This window comes from Rhineura floridana, chromosome 1 (genome assembly GCF_030035675.1).
Source record: "Rhineura floridana isolate rRhiFlo1 chromosome 1, rRhiFlo1.hap2, whole genome shotgun sequence".
Classification (NCBI taxonomy): Eukaryota; Metazoa; Chordata; class Lepidosauria; order Squamata; family Rhineuridae; genus Rhineura; species Rhineura floridana.
This window is the reverse complement of record NC_084480.1, coordinates 5,035,713-5,046,200: the sequence shown is the minus strand read 5'-3', so window position 1 is coordinate 5,046,200 and position 10,488 is coordinate 5,035,713.

Genomic DNA, 10,488 nt, shown 5'->3' with positions numbered 1-10,488 from the left:
AAACTGCTCTTGTCTTCTGATTGTGAACTTACTTTTCCTTCATACCTATTGTTACATCCACTACCAAAATTTAAATCCCCTCCCAAAATGGTTTCACACTCCTTAAAATTTCCTGAATGTTTAAACATCCCATTCAAAAAGTTGAAAGTGCCATTCAAAAGTTAATTTGATTTTTGTTAGGGCTGATTACTGAACCAGGAGGTAACCTTTGGCCCTGAAGAGTTCCCTCTAGTGAAAATAAAATTCCTTTTAGGTTCCTTTTCAATTTCCTGGACTATAAAATCTAGATGTCTCCCACTTAAAATGATCACCTCCCTGGACTGAGGATGTTCCTGAGGCTGAATGTATTTCAGTGAACCCTAGAATCTTGAAGGCCTGGCCTTTGGTAGACTCTTCTTGTCTCCTGATTGCTGTTGTTTAAGCTGGTCAGTCACTTTACACCCAAGCATCTCAAAGCAACTGTAATATGTTGACAATACATGAAAAACAAAATGATTAAAAGCAAAGCACAATACAAAGTATTAAAATAATCCCTCCATAGGTCTAGCCACCACAGACAACCCCCAAAAGTGGAAGGGGAGGAACTGCTGCAAGGGGAGGGGGGGAATTGACTCCAATGCCTGGGACAAGAGGGATGGAGCCAAAAACATGTCACTGTTGGCTCCAGGCAGGCAAACCTCGCTGGAGAGACCATTCCACAAACAGGGGACGCTACTGGAAAGGCTTGTTCTGTCATTGCCACCCTCTGGACAGCTGCCAGAGGAGGCACACAGAGAAAGGTCTCTGATGCTCACCTCAGGGCATGGGCAAGCTCATCTGGGAAAAGGCATTCTAGCAGTATTAGGATCCTGGTCCATATAAGGTCTAAAACTGGATCCAGAAACAAATTAAAAGACTGTTGATCTTTTAACTGGGGTCCTAAGACATTCCACATAAGAATCTTAATGTCCAGGTGCACCATCAAGACTTGGTCTTTTTCTCTTCATCTGTTACATTCTCTCTCACCTAAAAGGTATTGCAAGTTGAATCCCTCCTCCTTCTAGACTTGCGTCCTCTCAGGAGTTCTCCTCTCCCTTCACAGAACCTGGGCCACATCCACACCATACATTTATTCCACTATTATTCCACTTGAAACAGTCATGGTTTCCCCCGAAGAATCCTGGGAAGAGTAGTTTGTGAAGAGTGCTGAGAGTTGTTAGGAGCCCCGCCTATTCCCCTCACAGAGCTACAATTGCCAGATTGGTTTAACAGTTAGTTCCTCTTCCCAGAGAACGCTGGAAACTGTAGCTCTGTGAGGGGAATAGGGGATTCCTAATAACTCTCAGCACTGTCAACTGGGAAACTACAGTTCCCAGGATGCTTCGGGGAAAGCCACAACTGTTTAAAGTGGAATAATAGTGGAATAAACGTATGGTGTGAACATGGCCCAAATCATAAACTTGACAATGTCAAACTGAGGAACCTCATCAGTGCAGCACAGCTCCATGAGCTCTGTGGTCCGTGTCATGGGGGTCCTTCACTCCAATGAGTCACATGAGGGCAAATGTTATCAACACTGCCCCTCTCTCCTCTGTTTGCATTTTCTGGTTAATAAAAGTAATGTACAACAAAAACAAAAATCTCTTCCAGATGACCTGTTTATTGAGTATTAATTTTGATTTGTTTACACAAAGTTTGTAGGGAGGTTAGATGATATCAGCTATTTATTATTCTAATTTGTTTGCAGGAACTTTATACAATATGCCAAGCAAGTATTTTCACACATTGTCCACTGCATTTTCCTTGTCATTTTCTTTACTGCCAAAAGCCCAATTTTGACGAGAAGCGCAAGGGCACCAAGTCAACTTTAAGTGCTCAAGCTGAATTTGCCGCTTTGTGATCGAATCCCACCCGAAAATACCAACAGTCTGGAAGCACCCAAAGATAGAAAAACATTTTTTTAGAAACTTGTAGGTCGAATCAGTGCAAAGTTTGAGTGCAACCAACAGTACCAGACATGTTAGGCAGCTGAGGAGTGTTCCCACCTAGGTGAAAGTCAGGGCTTATCTACATGGTGGTTTACTGTGTGTTCAGTGCTACTCAATCTCCTTTAAATTTGCATAGGCCACATGATGTTACCAACAAACAGAAACTATCACGCTATCACACAGTTTTCCCCCTTAAATCCGTGTTAACCCAATCCACTGATAATACAAAAAGTGAAGGGGAAAAAGTCTATATCTCTAGTGCTTGCAGATGCTTTGCTCCAATACTTTTAGGTGGGTGTGTCAATTGCTCCCCTCTCCATGCCCACTATCTCCTCCTCCCTCTTTCATTTTTTTTTCCTGTAGGCTGACAACCAAAAGCAGCAAGCATCCAAAAAGCCGAGAATGAAAAAAGGGAGAAAACCCCAAGATGCTGGAAAATGTGGTGTTTATTTTCAAGAAAAGCCCAACGCTTTTCGGCCACTATATAGTCTGGCGTTTGTCAGGGGATGAACTGGTCTATAATATTATTTTCTAGCAAGATTGCTTGAAATGATATATGACCACCTGTAGGCTGACTTGTAGCTCCTCCCCTCCATTCTGCTGGCCTTTTTTATGTTGCTGCAAACAGTGCCTTTATTTTCTTTTTCCGCTAACTTGTGCGCAAAAGCATAACATGCTCAAACAAAGATTTGTATTTCAGCTGTATCCTACTAGGGAAAACACAGATATTCATGCTTCCAGGTGTTTTTTAAAGGAACCTACTGCAGCTGGTAGAACAGACTGAGCACGCTTGGTCACCTAGAAAGCAGAGGGAGTGAAAATGTATAATTAGAGGGTGGGGCCACAAGGAAAAAGTGAAACTAATCATCCCCAGAGGAAAGCCTACTTGTGTGAATGGGAAAAACCGATTGGCAGCTAACATTGTGCAGGAACTGTGGATGGTGCAAATCCATTATGAAGGTAAATGCAGTGCATTTCCTACTAAGAAATGCTTCCATGTAGATGAGCCCTCAGTGCCTTTTTTGAACCATGGTTTCTTGATTATTTTATTTTATTTGCCAGTTCCATTCATTAATACCTTGCAGGGGTTCCTCTTCCTCCTCCTCTCCCTTTTTTGAGTGCTCCTGTATTGAGGCCAATCAATTTCCATGCCTCCCCATGAATTGAAACATTTCTTGTGTTGTAACAGGACTACTAGTTTAACTGGGTATGCCCACTTGCATTTAATGTCAGCTTTCCTCAGTTGTTCAATGTGTCTTTACAAGTCTGCTCTTCCCTCCAGTGTTTCTAGACACAAATCATGAAACTGATCATTTGTCTCTTAACAGCTTATGCAATCTTTAGAACATACTGCCCTGATGATGGCTTAATTAATATCTAAGCATGCAAAGCAAATAATGTACCATGGATGTGTTTCCTCTGGTAGTTTCACATAGAGAGCACTGGGAGCTCTTTCAAAGTCTTACTCACTTACGTCCCCTTTAGGGCATGTTTCTTTGAACCAGTTAACAAAGTACATTTTTAAAACTCATCCCACCACTGAGTCTTTTTCTCCGCTCATATGCAGGTTGTGTTGATGGTTCTAATTTTCAATGTCTTCAAGGTGAAGATACAGATCCACCATACAGTGAGAAAGTTTCTGCATAGTGTGTTCTCATTTCGATTGCCTCATTAGTTGTGGTTTTTCGCTCTATTAGTCTACCTCATGGGTGGGAAACCTCCAGTCTGCAGACCTAATTAGGCCTGCCAGCCTCCCAGTTTGGCCCCTGAGGCTCTTTTGCCTGTGCCATGCCCACCTGTCTCTCACCTGAGTCATATGTCTGCTGCAGGACAGGTAAAGTTGCAGCTGCAAAGGAATAATCAAGCGCCTTATAGTGCTCTCCCAGTTGTTCCTTTATAAGTGAAGCTGAGCTTCTGAATGGAACCGATCCTAGCCGAAAGTAGCACAGCTTGCATATGGTGCCAAATTTGAACAGAGCTTCTGTCCATTTTGGCTTCTCTCGGTTTCTCATTCTTCTAGTCTTACATTTCATTCTCCACATTTCCACAGCAATTTGTGGGTTGTTTTTGTTTAATCCTCATGAAAATTCTCCAGCAATTTAGTGCAAATTTCTCATTAACAAACACATTTTGTATGCAGTTTTGACCAATATATACATTTTTGCAAGCAATTTCCCCTAATATAATGCATTTTTGCACATTATTTTCTCTAACATATACATTTTCATACATACTTCCCTCTAATATATGCATTTGTGTACACATTGTTTGGTAGAAGAACAGCATCACAAAATTCAGGAAAAGGAGATTTTCAAAGGATAGCTATGTTTCAATTTGCATATTGGTTCCAGAACTGCAAATGAGGTAAATTCTCATTAAAATGCAAACAGAGGTGAATTTCTCCCTCATCCCATGTCATATTTTATGTTACAGGCATGGTGGAACGGAGGGACAAATGGGGAAAAAACAGGCACCATGAAAGCAAATCCTTCTGCCTTGCTAGAGGCTTGAAAAGGAAATGCCTGCCATTTGTACAATTGCAAGATGAAACCTGAGGTTCACCTGAGGTTGTGGGATATATACCAGCAGCCTCTGCAGAGACAAAAATTGCCAGATTATACACTAACACCCAATCAAGAGCACAACTCCTTAAATAAACAGCACTAAGGAGCTGCATTGTTTTGCACATTGTTGAGATTCCATTATGAAATGAGGGGGAGAAACAAAAACCACAACCCTTGTAAGTAACAGTCGAGATTAACGGTTAGGGTCAGTTCCAGAAAACTGGGGCTGGGTGTGGAGGGTAGCCATAGACAGGGCTGTTTTGCCAGAATTCCCATGACTAGACTCTTGCCTGCTTTGCAGTACAGCAAACAGAAGCACTAAGCAGGGTTAAACAAAGCCACATTAAAAAAATCTGCTAATTGCACATTTCAAGATAAATAGAATAGAATTTTAGTCCATAAACCATGTTAAGAGAGAACAAAATACAGTACATACAAGCTCCACTTAAAAGTATATAGATACAACAAGCATATAGATAGAGGTGATCCAGTGGACATAGTGTACTTAGACTTTCAAAAAGCGTTTGACAAGGTACCTCACCAAAGACTTCTGAGGAAGCTTAGCAGTCATGGAATAAGAGGAGAGGTCCTCTTGTGGATAAGGAATTGGTTAAGAAGCAGAAAGCAGAGAGTAGGAATAAACGGACAGTTCTCCCAATGGAGGGCTGTAGAAAGTGGAGTCCCTCAAGGATCGGTATTGGGACCTGTACTTTTCAACTTGTTCATTAATGACCTAGAATTAGGAGTGAGCAGTGAAGTGGCCAAGTTTGCTGACGACACTAAATTGTTCAGGGTTGTTAAAACAAAAAGGGATTGCGAAGAGCTCCAAAAAGACCTCTCCAAACTGAGTGAATGGGCGGAAAAATGGGAAATGCAATTCAATATAAACAAGTGTAAAATTATGCATATTGGAGCAAAAAATCTGAATTTCACATATACGCTCATGGGGTCTGAACTGGCGGTGACCGACCAGGAGAGAGACCTCGGGGCTGTAGTGGACAGCACGATGAAAATGTCGACCCAGTGTGCGGCAGCTGTGAAAAAGGCAAATTCCATGCTAGCGATAATTAGGAAAGGTATTGAAAATAAAACAGCCGATATCATAATGCCGTTGTATAAATCTATGGCGCGGCCGCATTTGGAATACTGTGTACAGTTCTGGTCGCCTCATCTCAAAAAGGATATTATAGAGTTGGAAAAGGTTCAGAAGAGGGCAACCAGAATGATCAAGGGGATGGAGCGACTCCCTTACGAGGAAAGGTTGCAGCATTTGGGGCTTTTTAGTTTAGAGAAAAGGCAGGTCAGAGGAGACATGATAGAAGTGTATAAAATTATGCATGGCATTGAGAAAGTGGATAGAGAAAAGTTCTTCTCCCTCTCTCATAATACTAGAACTCGTGGACATTCAAAGAAGCTGAATGTTGGAAGATTCAGGACAGACAAAAGGAAGTACTTCTTTACTCAGCGTATAGTTAAACTATGGAATTTGCTCCCACAAGATGCAGTAATGGCCACCAGCTTGGACGGCTTTAAAAGAAGATTAGACAAATTCATGGAGGATAGGGCTATCAATGGCTACTAGCCATGATGGCTGTGCTGTGCCACCCTAGTCAGAGGCAGCATGCTTCTGAAAACCAGTTGCCGGAAGCCTCAGGAGGGGAGAGTGTTCTTGCACTCGGGTCCTGCTTGCGGGCTTCCCCCAGGCACCTGGTTGGCCACTGTGAGAACAGGATGCTGGACTAGATGGGCCACTGGCCTGATCCAGCAGGCTCTTCTTATGTTCTTATGTTCTTAAAATACATTTAAAACTCCACTTAAAAGTATGCATAGAAGTGGACATAAAACAGGGTGGTTTATAACAGGTGCTATTGGAGGTTGCTGATTCATAGGGTCACCATAATTGATTTGAAGGCACATAACAACAACAATACATAAAACAAAAGGAAGATAGATAGATCTTGTCACCGAAAGGCATTCCAGTTTTTCAGTTTAGCCTGTCATCAACAGGTTTCCTGGTCGCCACAGACAACTTGAAATTGCCCCAGGTGACCAGGTGGAGGAACGCCAAAGTCTTGATTTGGAGCACATTCTCCAAGATGAGTCTACTGGCTGCTTGAACTTTGAAAGGCTTGGGGCCAGACTACACATGACATTAAATGCATATTTGCCTCTAATTGTGCAGATTTGTAAAAACAAGGCAGATTACATCAGCTGGAGGAGGGACTGAAAATTAACAGAACCAGAGCAGACATGGAGGCCAAATTCAACCCTTTCCTCCCTTACTATGGTCATAATGAAAATATCTCTTTCTGAAGCTCATGTTTGTTCTTGAAAGGAAACCCATCCCTTGATGCCAATTCTGAGCCAGACATTTGTGTATAAAGACCCCTCACCCACTCAAGGTACCCAAATGTCCAGCTACAACCCAATTATGTGGCAGAGGGATGCTAGATCCAACCTTCGGATCAGCATGGAAGTTCCCAGCCATTTCTGGTCACTATGTTGTACACCGCCCAGAGAGCTATGCTAGTCGGGCGGTATAGAAATTCAACAAATAAATAAATAAATAAATATGTACTGCCTTCAAGTCAATGGGCAACCCTATGAATAGGGTTTTCATGAGGCTGAGAGGCAGTGACTGGCCCAAGGTCACCCAGTGAACTTCATTATAAGAACATGTAAAATAACCCTGCCAGGCCGCCAGCACTTGCCTCTGTGCATTCGCATCATTGAAATGCATCCAGTTGATATTGTTTGCCAAGGCAATTTAGTGGAAATGAAACTAGTGCTGCAACTCCTTGCCCAAAGCCTTCTCTCTGCGGAAAGGTTTTTTTAAGTGTCTATTGTATGGAGGATGTTGTCTTTGAAAAAGGCATTCTATGCAACACCTCATGCCAAGGAGGACCCAAGTGGAGACTACTCCAGAATAAATTTCATTGAACATCCAAAGCCAACCAAGCAGCAAACTTCCACTGTGATTCCTCCCACATTCGGCATTCACTGTGGAACAGACATGCACTGCTTGTTTGATTTTATGGGGCATGTACATGATGTTGTGAGCAAAACATCCCCCTCTCGTGTTTTCCCTGTTCAGATTCCATTTTTCCTTCAAGAGCTCAGAAAATCCAAGTTTTTTTTCTCAGTGGAATAGCTGTGCACTTTCCCCAGATGTGGATGGGCTAGGATGCTGTTCTTCTGGCCTGTATAGATAGCTCTAGCCATTTCTTTTTCGGTGGTCAATCTCTCTTCTCTAGGAAGTGTCTCTATCACATTAACCCTTTCCTTTCCAAATAGCATTGCCTTTTATATTCATTTCTTTCCGCCATCTCCCCACCCACCACCCTTTGGGGAAAAATGCATCAGGCAATCGTGATTAGGAATGCGGCAGATAAGGAAGGGAGCATTTAACCCTCTCTCACACACACAACAGTCCCAATGAAAATCCCCCCTTTGACATTTGGGGCTGAGGAAAGTGAGGCTGCCCATTTGTCTACAAAGTGTTTGACAGTGGGAAGCAGTCAGTATTCCACTTCCAGCTTAAAGCAGAGCAACAATGACCGTCCATGTCTGGGAACACCCTGATTCTTCAACCAGAAATTGAGCACAAAAAAGCCACTGTTCATATGAACCTTGCAGAGATAGAATCATGCCCAGTGGCACTTCCAGCAGTTAAACAGGAATCATCTGTCACTACAATTTCTCCTTGTCTTTCACAAGCAGAATGCATGGGTGGCATTCTGTGAGCTATGCCCATGGGCTGCTGCCTGAGTTAATTAAATCTGGATTATTATGCCAAGGATGAGGGTAACTCTGTGTTCTCTGTAATAAGGTGCCAGATCTTAATATTTGCATAAGGTACTTCTGTTGTCTTTTTCTATTAATTAGAAGGAGCAGATTATTAGAGACTTACATGGGTGCCTTCTAAATCATGTTGCTTAACAAGTTCTCCATCTCCAAAAGAGAGGGAGAAAGCCCCAATACTCTCAGTGCAATGGTTCTTATTCAAAGTGACATTATGAATTCAACTTCACAGCAAAGGAGCGAGACACATGCATTATTGTCCTCATGTTACAGATCAGAAGCACAGGCAGAGCAACTGCAAAGGTTTACAGCTGAGATGGGTCTGAGTCACATAACATCAGTTCCAAGTCCAGCTGAATTTGCACCAGATTGCACACAAGGTGTGGGGGACACATTCTAGGTATTTTTAGCTAAGGAACCTCAGTGCACCAAGACCAAATTTCAGTTCACAAAACTGGGGGGCGAGCTGACAATTTATACTGGCATATCACCAATATAAGTTTCTACTGCCATGAGCAGTGGTAGTATTAAAAAGTGCAAGGGTAAGCAAACAGAGCAGAAAAGCAGGTTCCAATAATGAAGGGAATAGGAGGGGGAGGGGGAGCTTAGCTTGAAACCAATCAAAGAAATCTAGGTTCAGTGAGACCTGCCGAGGGGTATCACAAAATTTGTCACCTCTCAGGCACAGATGTGGGATATAAAATGTGGTGCAATAGTTTTGAATCATTACCCATTAGCTTACACGGTTCCATGTTCTAGAAAACGTGTTTGGGAAAACAACAAGAATCAAGGTCTAAACAGACATGATAAGGTTAAACATTATGAGAATGGATAATAGGGTATATACACATAACTAGTAGTTGACAGAATACACAAAATTGCCCAAAATAAAATGTACAAGCACTTTAATAACAGGGTGTGCTATAAGAGGTTAACGCTGAAGGCAAAATATGCACATACCACCTGATATCACAATGGAATGTAAAAATGAACAATTACATAAATATGAAGATAACATGAATGAAATGTATACCAAAAGTCGAATAGTATGCCAAATATGCCATATATAGATACAATGCAAAATAAAAGTCAATTGGTGTGCCAATTGTGCCATTTTTTTTCCTTTGGGCAATTTTGTGTATTCTGTCAACTACTAGTTATGTGTATATAGTCTATTATTCCTTATGATGAAAGGTTGCAGCATTTGGGGCTTTTTAGTTTAGAGAAAAGGCGGGTCAGAGGAGACATGATAGAAGTGTATAAAATTATGCATGGCATTGAGAAAGTGGATAGAGAAAAGTTCTTCTCCCTCTCTCAGAATACTAGAACTCGTGGACATTCAAAGAAGCTGAACGTTGGAAGATTCAGGACAGACAAAAGGAAGTACTTCTTTACTCAGCGCATAGTTAAACTATGGAATTTGCTCCCACAAGATGCAGTAATGGCCACCAGCTTGGATGGCTTTAAAAGAAGATTAGACAAATTCATGGAGGATAGGGCTATCAATGGCTACTAGCCATGATGGCTGTGCTCTGCCACCCTAGTCAGAGGCAGCATGCTTCTGAAAACCAGTTGCCGGAAGCCTCAGGAGGGGAGAGTGTTCTTGCACTCGGGTCCTGCTTGCGGGCTTCCCCCAGGCACCTGGTTGGCCACTGTGAGAACAGGATGCTGGACTAGATGGGCCACTGGCCTGATCCAGCAGGCTCTTCTTATGTTCTTATGTTCTTATCCGTTCTCATAATTTTTAATTCTATCGTGTCTGTTTAGACCTTGATTCTTGTTGTTTTCCCATTTGGTTTTTGGTCAAGGATTATTTTCTTTACTTCTAGAAAACTTGCTTTACTTTACTAAGCATTCTTCAGTGCCACAGTCTGCACAGTTAAATTCTGCACTTGTCTACAGCCCTTACCCCAATAATCCCACAGGACAGAGATAAAGTTCATGCAACAGGTTGTGGGGTGCTTGTTATGGAACTTGCTGTGGAACACATGCTTGTGGTATGGAATCAGAATTTATTTATTTTATTTTATTTGTTTCATTTATAAACCGTCCATAGCGAGTAGCGGTGTACAAAAAGGTTAAAATACAAAATATCACAATAAAATCAGCCTACAAACAATGAACACAAGCAGCAACAAAAAAAGTAGAAAAATTTA